Genomic DNA, 14,674 nt, shown 5'->3' with positions numbered 1-14,674 from the left:
AGTGATCCATGCGATGGTCACCTCGAGATTGGACTACTGTAATGCTCTCTACATGGGGCTGCCCTTGTCTCAAACCCAGAAGCTGCAGCTAGTGCAGAATACAGCAGCCAGGCTGTTGATGGGTATCCCTATGCAGGAACACATCCAGCCTGTACTGAAGGCACTGCACTGGCTGCTGATAGCATACCGGATTTATTTCAAAGTGCTGGTTTTAACCTTTAAAGCCCTATAACGTCAGGGTCCAGCATACCTGAGGGCTCACCTTTCCCCACATGTTCCCCAGAGAGCACTGCATTCAGGGACGCAAAATCAGTTGGCCCTTCCAGGCCCCAAAGATGCCAGGCTGGCGACAACCAGGGCCAGGGCCTTCTCTGTGGCAGCACCATTCTGGTGGAATGAGCTCCTGGAAGAGATCAGGGCCCTGCAGGACCTTTTATAGTTTCACAGGGCCTGAAAGATGGAGCTCTTCCACCAGGCATTTGACTAAGGAGCTGCACGATTCACTGAGGAGTGCCCTGTGCCATGGCTTTGCCATCCCTTATCTCCAGCCTGTGCCCTGGCTTTACCATCGTTATCTCCAGCCTGTGCCTGCTGCACAATAAGTGAGCGTACTGAGCTGGTGTGAAGGTATTGCAATTATATGGTCACCTAAGCCATATTATAAACAACTTGCTCTTGTTTACTTATCATGTTCCAGCATTTTAGGCGTATTTTAAATGATTGGTATTTATGTTATATGTTTACATGTTTCTGGAAGCTTTTAACTGTATTTTTATGATATGTTTGTAAGCCGCCCTGAGCTTGCCTTGGCAGGGAGGGCGGGGTATAAATTGAATAAATAAATAAATACTAAGGGCTTGGTTTATGATGTTCATTACCAAGGGTGTGTCCCCTTGCAGCAAATTCCTGCTCCATTGAAGTGGAGTTGTCAGAAATATTGTCTCCAAACTCCACATTCAGTTGTGTGGGCTGCATAATGACTATTAGCCCCAAACCCTGGCCCAACAGGAGCCTCACATTTCATTTGAAAACAGGACAGGCACACATACTTCTGAGAGGAGGAAAAATCATTTATTGTGACTTTACAGTAGTAGCACTATTGCCAAAATTCAGTATGATCCCATTTTTGAGATGAATGGTTTGGATAGTGTCCAAAAGTATTCTGGAACTTATAGTCACCTTACCAAATCCCTCTACACCATGAGTCCCCAATGTGGTGCCTGCCAACACCTTTCTTGGTGCCCAGACCCCCTGGTGGAGGTGGGGGGGTCCCTTGCTGCCAGACCCCACCTCCTCGCGGCCAATTCGCTGGCCGGCAGTGGGGAATTTACCCTCAAAAAGAGGGAGAATCATCCAATGTGCAGCAATGTGTCTACGTCACTGCCCATGTGACCTGGAAGTGATGTCATCACATCTGTGACATTGGGACGATGCTCTGGTATTTGGGCAAAAACTCTATATAGAAGCCAAATTTACCATAGAGTTTTTGCCCAAATACCAGAGCATCATTCCAGTGCCCCGGACATAATCACATCACTTCCGGGTCACATAGGCATGTTGCTGTACATTGGTTTGGCTTCCCTGCTGCTCCTGCTAAGTCCCCGCCCATCACCCACCATTTGCCAGGAGGGACCTGGCAACACTACCACCAAGTGGGATCTGATTGACTGTGCAGATTTTTAAAAAAGTTGCTCTGACAGCAGCTGTGACCACATCACAAGGATCTTCACTGTCTGACTGAAGATGAAATATTTTAAAATACTATGTTAGTTTAAAAAGGCATCCTGTTAAACAGAGCTTCTGCCTGAAATATTGAAGAGTTAGATTAGAATTATGCATGAATTCAATCCCTGACAGTTTGTGGCTAGCTCCACCTCCTGTGGCAGTCATTTTGTAGTTGGCTCCACCTCCTGTGGCAGCCATTTTGTAGTTCTGCTCACTACTCTGTGTCAGAATTCCAAAGGTGCCTGCAGGTTCAAGAAAGTTGGGGACCCCTGCTCTACATGATAGGCAGAGTATTTGTTTATTAAAGATGGAGTGTTGACAGTACCTTTAAAATGCATCTTGTCTTCCAACAGGATCAGTGGCCTTCAGTGTTTGTATGCCTCTATGTTTAAAGGGAAGCCATTTTGCAAGGACTTTAGATAGCTGGCTACTCAGTGAGCACATGTGCTGGACCCCATGGAAAAAACTCAGTGCCTGACTCCGAGGCTTCATCTATATTGCTTTCATTTCAGAAAAAAAATATTTGTCCTTTTTCACATGGCATACATTACAGTACAGTCAGATTTGTCCAGCTGTGTCTGGAGTGTTGGGAACTAGTTCATTAAACTTCCCCAGTGGGTTGCCATGAATGTCATCCAGCTAGTAAATAACTTTCAGGAGAAAGTCAAGGAAAAAAATAAAATTGTATTATGCTATAGTCATTCATCTTCCTAGTTTACTAGATGGGGGATGGAACACTTTAGATCTGGGTTTGATTCTCAAGGTATTTCCACACCATAATATTCAACCAATATCTGTCTTGAATAATGTAGGAAAAACACAGTAAGTGTAAGTAGAAGAGTTATCAATAGTAGTAGAACATTTAGATTGCTTCATGCATCTTATCTCTGTAATGCTTAAATCAGCTCTTATGCATTATATTGTAGCACTATATTGCAGGTGGAAAGCTGACAGTGGCTGCTCTAGGGTTATAATAATAGAATCACAGAGTTGGAAGGGGCCATACAGACCATCTAGTCCAACCCCCTGCTCAATGCAGGATGAGCCTAGAGTATCCCTTACAAGTGTTTGTCCAGCCGCTGCTTAGTTACTTATGATCCAATTCTAAGATCACTTTCCTAGGGGTAAACCCCACTGAATAGACTTGAGTAGGATTCTGAATAGGATATCATTCAGCTTTTATTCTGGTACTGCTAGAAGGCATTTAAACTTTAAATGCTTGCTGAGTTCACTTTTGGAGTTGTGCTGCTGCTGTGCAGTAAGAATTTAAACTGAGTTCACGCACTGAGCTGTGCTGTGGCGATGGTGCAACTCGGTGAGTGAACTCAGAAAGGATTTAAAGTTTAAATCCCATCTCTATTATACCCTATGGGGATGGTCCCCATAGGGTATAATGAAGGGAATATTCAGGTTTCCTTTTTTTTTGGAACATTTTTTATTGCTTTTTAACTCTACACAGTACAGGCTATAGGGAAAAGGAATAAACTAAACTAAAATATGGAGTAAGCGGGGGTTAAAAAAAGTTCTAAAATTCAGTTATCTAATGTTTCCTCATTATTTAGCTTTTACATAATTGGAGATTAAAAGTTAGTATTTCTATCTTTTTTAAAATAATCTATTTATTGATTTTTAGACAAACAGACATAAACAAGAACATCTAGATATTATAATGGGATGGGAAGCTTTCATATACACAGTAAGGCTTTGGAAACTTTCCTTCCAACTGGAACTGGAACTGCTGTATGAATTGGCCTGAGAACTTCAGAGCTCCATTTCTGCAAATGTGGTAAATTTCTCTTACCTTGGGGAAGGGAGGACTTATAGATAGTAAACCAGGTCAGTGTCTTTGGGGCCCCAAGGTTATGATTTTGAGGTTTCTGCCTTTCAACTTGCTTATGTTTGGAGATCAATTTTGTTCCATCCTCGACAGAAAAAACCCTGTATAGATAAAGTTTCATAGAGGCTTTTAATGTATATTATAATATATTAAAGAGCTCTGCTGATGTGAGGCCTTCCTAGTGTCCATTACAGGTAGGTCAAAGAAATGTTCAATGTTTTGCTCTGGGAGGGGGTCACAAAAAGACCAAACCAAGTGGTTAAACATACAGCAAAATGGTTGGGAATTTAAACACAGCCATTACTATCTCTTTACATAAACTGATGCTATCCTGTTGCCCTGAACATCCTAGTTACATTTGATGAGAAGAAAATAGGTAGCAGTAGCAGGATTCCAAGGGCATTAAACAAATTATCAGTAAAATGAAAAAAGAACCCCTCCCATTGTCAGCCAGCCTTAGCCCCAGAAGCTCAAATTTTTAATCCTTTAAAAGATTGAAGATAAATAAAAGGTAAAGGTAAAGGTTCCCTTGCTCGCCATGGAACCTCCACGGTACCTCCACAGGAGGTCTGATCACGTAACTGCGCAGTAGTTTGCCCCAGGGCAAACAGCCATGCTTCTCCTCTGCAGTTTCCTGCCCGTGTGACCGGGGCCATAATATATTAAAGAGCTCTGCTGATGTGAGGCCTTCCTAGTGTCCATTACAGGTAGGTCAAAGAAATGTTCAATGTTTTGCTCTGGGAGGGGGTCACAAAAAGACCAAACCAAGTGGTTAAACATACAGCAAAATGGTTGGGAATTTAAACACAGCCATTACTATCTCTTTACATAAACTGATGCTATCCTGTTGCCCTGAACATCCTAGTTACATTTGATGAGAAGAAAATAGGTAGCAGTAGCAGGATTCCAAGGGCATTAAACAAATTATCAGTAAAATGAAAAAAGAACCCCTCCCATTGTCAGCCAGCCTTAGCCCCAGAAGCTCAAATTTTTAATCCTTTAAAAGATTGAAGATAAATAAAAGGTAAAGGTAAAGGTTCCCTTGCTCGAAAGCCAGTCGAATCCGACTCTAGGGTTGCGGTGCTCATCTCCGTTTCAAAGCCGAAGAGCCTGAGACAGGAGCTCACCCCGTCTTGCGGCACCCGGGTCTTGAACTGCTGAACTACTGACCTTCCACAGCCTGCAGTTCAGCGTCTTAACCACTTGAGCCACCGCAGCTCCTTGAAGATAAATACCAATGCCTTAAAAACAGATTAATATTGGATTTTTAACATTAAATCAGATTTTAAATGTTGTCAGTGATAGTAAATACATATTTTAAAACAAAACAACTCCCTTTAAAAAGAAACCAGGATTTAATACAGCATCTTATATATATATAAAAGCCCAGCATATCGGCACTTCCTGGATCTCCCATTGGCTGTGCTGTGCGCTCCATCAGCCACTGGACCATCCACAGCCATTCAAGAGTACTCGCATGCCATTGTCTGGGTGTTGGGTCCGCTCTTCTCCCCTACTCACTGCCGGCTTGGCCGTTCCCTGTCTGAATAAACTGCCAAAACTGCTGTGTGGCTCACTTTCCCTTCAGTGACTGTTGCTAAGCAACCAAGCTTGGTTCTGTCAGTAAAAAGACAGGGGCAGGAGGCCCTTTCCAGGCATACTTTGGCCTTTGTGGGGAACTCATTGAGGCCAGTCCTGGCCAGGGTTGCAAGCTCCAGGTTGGGAAATTCCTGGAGATTTTGTGGTGGAGTCTACAGAAGTCAGAGTTTGGGGAGGGGAGGGGAGGGGAGAGGCCTCAGCTGAATAGAATGCCATAGAGTCCACCCTCCAAAGCAGTTATTTTCTCCAGAGGGAGACCTAGGTTCCTACTATGGAATCTGAGTGGGTGATTTCGGACCAGTCACAGACTTTCAGCCTAACCTACCTCACAGGGTCATAACGGGAGCAGGGGAATGATGTGACCTGCTTTGGTCCCCACTGCAGAGAAAGACTGTACTTTTCCTAGGTAGAGGCTGCAGGGAAATCTAGATACATACAACTTAAAAACTGAAAAATCACCAGGCCCAGATGGCATACATCCGAGAGTTCTGAAAGAACTCAAATGTGAACTTGTAGATCTCCTGACAAAGATATGTAATCTTTCCTTAAAATCTGCCTCCATTCCTGAGGATTGGAAGGTAGCTAATGTCACTCCCATCTTTAAAAAGGGTTCCAGAGGAGATCCGGGAAATTACAGGCCAGTCAGTCTGACGTCGATTCCGGGTAAATTGGTGGAAACCATTATTAAGGAAAGAATTCTAGGCACATGGATGAACAAAACCTATTGAGGCAGACTCAGCACGGTTTCTGTAAGGGAAGATCTTGTCTCACTAACCTGTTAGTGTTCTTTGAGGGGGTGAACAAACATGTGGACAAGGGGGATCCAATAGATATTATTTACCTTGACTTCCAGAAAGCTTTTGATAAAGTTCCTCATCAAAGGCTCCTAAGTAAGCTCAAAAATTATGGGATAGAAGGAGAAGTCCTTTTATGGATCAAAAACTGGCTAGTTCATAGAAAACAGAGAGTGAGTGTAGGTGGGCAATTTTCTCAGTGGAGGGTGGTAAGCAGTGGGGTACCGCAGGGATCAGTACTTGGTCCACTGCTTTTTAACTTGTTCATTAATGATTTGGAGTTGGGAGTAAGCAGTGAAGTGGCTAAATTTGCGGATGATACAAAGTTGTTCAGGGTGGTGAAAACCAGTGAGGATTGTGAGGCACTCCAAGGGGATCTGTCAAGGATGGGCGAGTGGGCGTCAACATGGCAAATGGGGTTCAGTGTGGCCAAGTGCAAGGTGATGCACATTGGAGCCAAAAATCCTAAATATAAATACACATTGATGGGGTCTGAACTGGCAGAGACTGATCAAGAGAGAGATCTTGGAGTTGTAGTAGATAACTCAATGAAAATGTCTAGACAGTGTGTGACTGCAATAAAGAAGGTCAATGCTATGCTGGGGATTATTAGGAAGGGTATTGAATGGGGTTCAATGTGGCCAAGTGCAAGGTGATGCACATTGGAGCCAAAACACCTAAATATAAATACACATTGATGGGGTCTGAACTGGCAGAGACTGATCAAGAGAGAGATCTTGGAGTTGTAGTAGATAACTCACTGACAATGTCGAGACAGTGTGTGACTGCATTAAAAAAGGCCAATGCTATGCTGGGGATTATTAGGAAGGGTATTGAAAACAGATCAGCCAATATCATAATGCCCCTATATAAATCAATGGTGCGACCTCATTTGGAATACTGTGTGCAGTTCTGGTCACCACACCTTAAAAAGGATATTATAGCTTTGGAAAAAGTCCTTCTAATGTCCTGGCGCCACTGGTGGACCTCCTGATGGCACTGTCTAGTTTGGTGTTGAGAGTAGTCATCTGATCCATTAGAGGTCGCAATGCATTTGCTAACAATGAAGAAAAGTCTGTAGATGCTTCCTGGTTCTGGGAGGGAGTTATTTCTGGTCACCAGTTTTTTCTCCGCACTCTCCGTCCTCTCCCAGCCATAATATCAACAAGAAGTTTTCCAAATCAAAGCAAAAGTTATGCGTTTTAATTCCGCTTCGTATATTTTTGCAGCTTTTGCGTTCACTTAACTTCTTATACACTTGAAAGCTCGCACTTTTAATACTGAACTGTGACCTCTAATAAAGAGACAGAAAATAATAAACTGTGTTAAAGGCTGCTTTAAGAACATAAGCAGTACTCTGCTGGATTCAACTAGTTGTTCATTTAGTCCAGCAACCAGTTTCACAGTGGCCAACCCGTAGTTCTGAAGGGCCAACTAACAGGACATAGAGACCTAGACTTTCCCTGATGATGATTCCTAGCACTGGTGTTTAGGTTTATTGCCTTTGAATATAAATATATGTTTTTAGTCATCATGGTTAGTATCTGTTGATGAACCCATTCTACAGAGGCTGTCTAATCCCATTTAAAAGTGATCTATCCGGGTGGCCATCCCGACAACCACTAGCAGTGAATTCCACAACTTAATTATACATTTAGTGAAAAGTATTTCAGTTTGTGTATCTGAAATCCATCAGTGTTATTGGTTTACTTCAAAGTTCTTGTATTATGGAATAGGGAAAAATGGTTCTCTTTATTCACTTTTTTTGGGATGTTCTTTGGACACCTACTTAAAGATAGGTGTTCTTTTGGCTATTTTCTGTTTCTTTTGCAGGGATACTCCTTCTATCAACAAATTACATAACCTAGTTAGAAGATCAAGTTCACTTTGGGGTTAATTAAGAAATTTTGAAATAATTTTTATTATTTTTTCAAATAAATAACATCAACAAATACAAACAACAGCGAATAGTGCATAAAGCAATAAGTAAGTTATATAACATTAAGTAGTGGTATCGTAATTGTGTTTTTTTTAGTATGAACCAAAGGTCAATAAAACTAGACCTATTCCAGTAAAAACATTTAAACAGCAGAAGTTTCAACAAAGCAATATAAACTACAGCTATGAAGAGCATTAAAGCAGTACAAAAATGAGCAAACATACTATATATGTTTTTTTTTTGGCTCCTTAGCTGTCGTATTGAGATATGTTAATACAGGGAACCAAATTTCAGCAAACTTTGAATTGTAAGAAGGAAGATTCCGTAATTTGAATTTGATCTGAGATTTTAGCCATAATAAAGAAATCCCAACGTTTATTTACCCATTGTGAAACTGAAGGAATTTGTTTGTCTTTCCATTTTGAGGCCAGTACTAACAGCTGCCACCAGGAGAATAGCTATCAAATCTCTTTTGTTTTTTGGGATACTTTTGTAGGACCGTTTCTGGCAGCAGTGGTACTTCGTATGTAGTAATAAGCTTAATTTGATATATGATTTTAATCCAAAAATCTTGGATGAGTGGGCAATCCCACCAAACATGTATTTAAGTACCTTTTTGAGAGCATTGCTTCCAACAGAGAGGTTGTATGTCCGGGTGTGCATGGTTTAGTTTTACTGGAGTTAAATATCACCTGGTTAGTAGTTTAAAAGATAATTGTTTAATGTTGATGATATTTGTGGAATAAATATTTGAGAGTCAAATGTCTGACCAATGAGCTTCAGACAACTGAAGATTGCAATCTGTGCTCCAAGCCTTTTGGTATGGAAATAGCTGGGATTTAACCTGTGTAAGTAGAATAGTGTAGATTTTGGATAATAAACCCTTGGAGTTATCGGAAGAAGCCTTGATCAAGATCTCAAATTTAGTTACAGGATTGGATAAGGATCTGCGAATTAAATCGCTTTCTATCAAATGTTTAACCTGCAGGTATTGGTACCAAGGTAAGTGTTGTGATATAGCTGTATCTAGTATGGATTTATCTAAGAGTTTGCCTTTTCTCAGGATATCTACAAGTCGGATTAAATTGCCCTGTCACCATACTTTGAAATTAGATATATTAATTCCTGGTTTAAACCAGCTTTGTCCCAAGAAAGGAGACATAATAGATGGAAATGATACTAAATGTTTTCTATAAGCACTCCAAACTGTCAAGTCACTTGATAAAAATGGATTAGACCTGATTAGGCAAGACCTTTCAGATCGTAAATTCCAGATTGTTTCATGTAAATAGCTATTTTGGGTATATGCTTGTGCTATATTACTCCAATCAGTTAATGTAGCTGGTTTCATAATTGAGATAACGTTACAAAGATGAGCTGCATTATAATATTTTTGGATGTGTGCCTTCTGGGTGTGGAGACTAACTAGTCTTTTATTTGTACATTAGTATTAGAATTTTATCTTTTGCCACCTCTTTTTGGATCAGCACTTTAGAAGTGTGTGTAAAGTGTTGTCAAGTCACAGCTGACTTATGGTGACCTCAGCAAGGGACTTTCAAGGCAAGTGAGAAGCAAAGGTGGTTTGCCACTGCCTTCCTCTGCAGAGTCTTCCTTGGTGGTCATACTTCCAAGTACCAACCTTGCTTACCTTCTGAGATCTGATGAGATTGGGCTATATCATGATACCATCCCTACCTAGCACAACTCTGGCATGGGTATGCACCCCACACTTTCCACATTGCAAACATATGCTAAGAATTAATTTCCCTTAAGCAGTCTTTTCACTCTTTTGTCATCCAATGACAAACACTTTCCTGGCTGTTTCATGATCCTGATATATTTGAAGAAATGCTTATTGTTCATCTCAAGTTTTCTTTTAGCAGTCTACTCCCCAAATTCTCTTTTTGCTAGCCTTATTATCAGCTTACTTGCTTTGCCAGAAACTATGCTCATTTCTGTTTATCTCATTAGGAGGACTGTCTACCTCTTAAGAGAAACCTTCTTGCCTTTTATTTGCTTCCTTGACTTGGATTGTGAACCATGCTGGCATCCCTTGGCGGCCCCTTTCCTTACCTAGGGATGCATTCTATCTCTTCCTCAATCAATGCAGTTTTAAACAGTTTCCAGGGGTTCTAAAGGGATTTCTTTTGATTGCCCCTTTTGCCTTCCTTCTGATTAGCCCCTCATTTTTATAAAGTTCCCTTTTTTGTAAATAAAGACAGATGGTTGTTCTAGTTCTTCCTCTGTGGTTACTTTTGCCACCACAAACAGATTTTGGGAGTAATTTTATACCACCCAAATGACATCCAAATCAGCTATTTGCTGTTATAGGCCAAGACCAAGAGTAATGATCTTATTTCCACATGTGGCATTTTCTAACTCTGTGTCATCTCCCAAACTGAGGCTATTCTTGGAAGTAGAAGGCAACTGTTTTAGCATCCCCGCACAGTCATTCTTGCATAAATATCGCAGCTGTGAGGTTGCCATGTGGTAATCAAATGTAAAAGGCTTGCTTAGATGTGTAACCATAGCTCATGGCACATTTTCCAAAATTACTTTCCAAGGAACCCGGCCAGAATCATGTCTGCTCACTCACTTCAGTCTTTTCTTTTGACAGGCTTCAGAACTCCTTCTCCTTCTGCTCCTCTTTTTGAATAGGGCTTTTCTTTTTCTTCTTCTTCAAACTCAGCTCCTTGGGCCAAGTGGATTCTTTGAAATGTTCTCTCAAAATAAAGTTCACAGAAATGAAAGTGATCTTGCTGTGTTCAGAAAATTAGATTTAGTTTTATGAGCAGTGTTTAGCAATGAGATTTCCTTCCATCAAAAAAGACATACCAAGGGAAACCCCCCCCCCCATTGCTTGGACAGAATCATTTGCACCATCCAACTAAATGCACAAAACATAACCATAGAAGATTCAAGCAATAATCAAACAGTGTTTGATTCACTTGTACAGAAATTAAGATGATGGTGATAATTCGGTTAAACAGCCCACGGCCATCCCAGCCGTTGGGCTGAGGAAACGCCTTTGCCTCCCAGCCGGAAGAGGCAGAAAGCGGTGTTGATAAGGGTGAGCGGCGTTAGTTAGATCGGTCACTTTATTTTAGGCAGGTTGCTATGCGGTATACAGAATGCAGTCCGGTGAGCACCAGCTGACACCCATTATTTGGGTTTAAGGGGTCCTGTGAGTACAGTCTTTGTGCCTTGCGGCATGGGGCGGGAAAACGGACTACCTTCAGTACGGCCCTGTTTAGGTCCTCTTTTTGAACCTTGCGGCTTGAGGGATGGGGCTAAAGGTTTTCCTGCAATGGCTAGCCGGCCGGGTGGGAGCCCCTGCAGTGGGCTTCCACCCGGGGCAGGGTGGCTCACCTTATTGAAGAGGTAAGGGAGGGGTCCTCAACCTCTGGCCTTGACCATACCGCATGCTATGTTGCCCTTGCCGTTGGTTCCAGCTAAAGTTATCAGTTAATAAAGTGGCCCTATAGTTAAACCCAACACTTGTGTCTGCATCGTTATTTCTGGCTTGGGGGGCAATAATAAACTATATTTCTATAGCAGTTTGAAGGTGTTTTCAGAATCAATGCTTCAAGCAAATTAAGTGCTCCCAGCTCTGGTGCAGAGGTATTACGCTGGAGTGTACTCTGCAGTTTTATATTTTATTTGTGTTTTTATTACAGTTATTTATTTATGTGTTTATTTAGAAAATGTGTATGCTGCCTCCCTAGAGACCTGCTTCTATCCTGCCTTTCCACCAGCATCTTCAAGGTGGCTGAAAAAAAAATCAGCCTTGTACATGGTGCAATGCAAAATTATAGCAAGTCTGTGAAGGAGATGGAAAATTATTCTGCACAAAAACTTGATCTGGCTGCTGGCAGAAGAAGGCCTTTCAGTCTCAACAACAGTGATGTCAGATGGAGGAATGGTGTGACTGAGGACAGAAGGAGAAAGCCCAGAAGTCTGCTTCCTCTGTGCCAAAAGGATACTGGAGGTCCCTGCCACACGGCAGGAAAAACGACTGGCGAACCCCGCACCAAAGTTGAGACGCGGCACCGTCACTTCCCAGCACGATCAGATGCCGGGGAGAAAGCGATGGTGGGAAGGGGAAGCTGGCGAACTGTGCATGCTCACACATGCACAGTTTGGCCAGGAGCAGGGGATGCGCCGGCACAAGGACGTGCCGGCGATCCCATGGCTGCACTTGCTGCGGCCCTTCAGGATGAACCACCCAGGTAGGTGGTTCTTTTTTGGTGCGGGGTTTTGGGCGGGAGGGATGGATCGGGGACGGCTGGGCAATGCTTCCCAGATGTTGCCGTGGGATCGCGCCCATTTGCCGCGCATCCGTTCCATCCCTCTCCCGGCCCATTTCCTCGCGTGTGACCGGGGCCATAGATCAGCAACTGTAGATCACGTGTTTGTGGGAAGTATTCTGATCTGGCCCCCCAAATCTTCCTCTGATAACCTTTAATTGGAGTCATTAGAAGGTCTACTGGTGTGGTGCAATGGTTAGACTGACAGACCAGGACTCGAGAGATGTGGATTCAAATCTCACATTTGCTATGAAGCTTGCTGAGTGGCCTGGGACTATTATTAACACTCTGTCTGCCCCAAATTAACCAGTGAAAATGACGGGAAAACAACTCTGAGTTCCATGGACAAAGTACAGGATAACAAATGCGATAGATAAAAGGATATAAGGACCAAACTGTGCATTGGCTGGGGAATCCATAACAGGAAGTATCCTCCAAGTCTGCCATTTTTCTTTAATGTTCAAAAGCAGTCATGGATGGGCCCTGATCTGCACGGCTGCCTTTTTTTCTTTTTCTTTTATTTTCTTTCTCCCCTTAATCCTGTTTGTCTGGTAGAAATCCCTCTTTCTCCCAGCTCCTATTAGCTGTGTTAGGCAAAAAGCTACTAATTTGGTACCTGTCATAATCTCTATCAAGAAACTGTGCAATGCCTGGAATAATGTCATTCCACATTAGCATAGTTAAGAGAAATCCTCTTTACCTAATTTCTTGTTGTAATCCAGCAATCCATTTCTTTTCCTCTTTTTAGGAATTTGGAGTCGGTTTCTAATTGGTTCTGTTTTGATCAAAGAGAAATTCGAAGAGAGGAGGGTCAGGCAGGGAGGTTCTGTAGAATTTCAGAATATCTCTCTGTAGATGCTCAGAGGCAGGCAATCTCTTCACAAACCATCCTGTACTCTTGTTACAGTACCACCCTGTGGTTTGTAACAAGACAACCACAAGGGCTGAAGTTACAAAAGGGTGCATTTGATTTCTCTTCAGAGGGAAATGAAATCCTTCATTTGAAAGAGAACAAGAGGACTCTGGTTATATCTTTAAAGAGTTAATTTTGGAAAAAGAAATTCCCTTCTCCATAACACTGATATTCCATACTGTTGAAGAAAACTTGGGTGATCTATTCACAGATTTCCCAAAGAATTGTTAGTTGGTCCCCAGATCTCTAAATAAGAATAAATTAAATAACCATTACTGAAGCAACATGGGAAATATCCATGGGGAACAATCCATTCATGTAGCATCAGAACCTTATATGTTTGTGACTGAAATAATGTTTGGTTCTCCCGAATGCTAAACAGCCATTCATGTCAATGTGCCACTGCTTTGCTATGAACTTGATCTGACTACCTCAGAGTAAGACCTTTTAAACCCCTTGATAATACAGAGACTTTGAATTGTACCCTTCCAGAATGTCAACCATCTGCATGCAGTGTTTGCGTGAGAAGGCTGTCATTTAGCTTGGTATTTGAAATCCAAATATTTGCTAAGGATGTTTTTGGAGGGTGATGGGAGGGGGTCTGGAAAACTCTGGAAAAGAGATGGTAAAGCAAAGGAGGATATAATATTGAGGTGCAGTTGCTGCACACTAGCCAGTGAGTGTGTAACCAAAGCAAAACCCAGCAAACAATATTCATTGGAGGAAAGAGAGAAGACACAGAGCTTTTACCCACTTACTTCTTTTCAAGAGGTACTCGGGTTGTTTATGGGTATGCACCATTTCTGCAGAGATGCTATCCATCTCCTCTGGCCACAAAGATGCCACAAAGATGCATTGGCAATAAGTATCGCTGCAGTCACACAAAAGAATTACTGGAGAGCTAATAAAGTCAATGCTTCACTCTTATTTATGTCCCTTCATTTGAGGCTATTGATACATTCTCGCCTTCCTATTTGTCTGGCTGGTTTCTTGGAATATACATTTACAAGATTTCTTAGAAATCAGATGCAGAGGCTTGAGAGCCGGTTGCTTTGGATACTTTTCTGCTGTGCTACCCCCACCCCGCAACCTGTTCCTTCATCATCTTTACAGGTGCAAATTAAAAAATATTTTTCTGAAGACACCTTAAGACTACAATACTCACTGCTTGAAGTGAAACCAAGAAAAAGCTAGCTTTAGCAGTGCACTGTTCATGAATGAGGGAATAAAAGAATGTGGTTTTTTTTTTTGGGGGGGGGTTCAGTACACTAGCAGAGGTGGCCCTTCATTTGCCCCCACAGGGGAATAACGAGACAGACAACCATTTGGATTAAACAAGGGCCACTTTATTAACTATATACATTTATGAATAGCAAACCGGCAAGGGAGCACTTCATGAGTAGCGGAGCAGACAAGGCAGGTGTCAAGCTGACCAGCCTCCTTGTCTGATACGTATGGGCGATGCACCAACCCCAGTCCTGGGCCATTATCCTGGCTTGCGACCAGCAGCCCAGCTGCGGGTCGCCTCCCGGGAGCGCCTACCCCTGAAACCTTACAGTT

Source organism: Gekko japonicus, unplaced genomic scaffold (genome assembly GCF_001447785.1).
Source record: "Gekko japonicus isolate JY-2015 unplaced genomic scaffold, Gekko_japonicus_V1.1 scaffold261, whole genome shotgun sequence".
In the NCBI taxonomy this organism is placed as follows: domain Eukaryota; kingdom Metazoa; phylum Chordata; class Lepidosauria; order Squamata; family Gekkonidae; genus Gekko; species Gekko japonicus.
Note: the sequence above shows the minus strand (reverse complement) of the source record.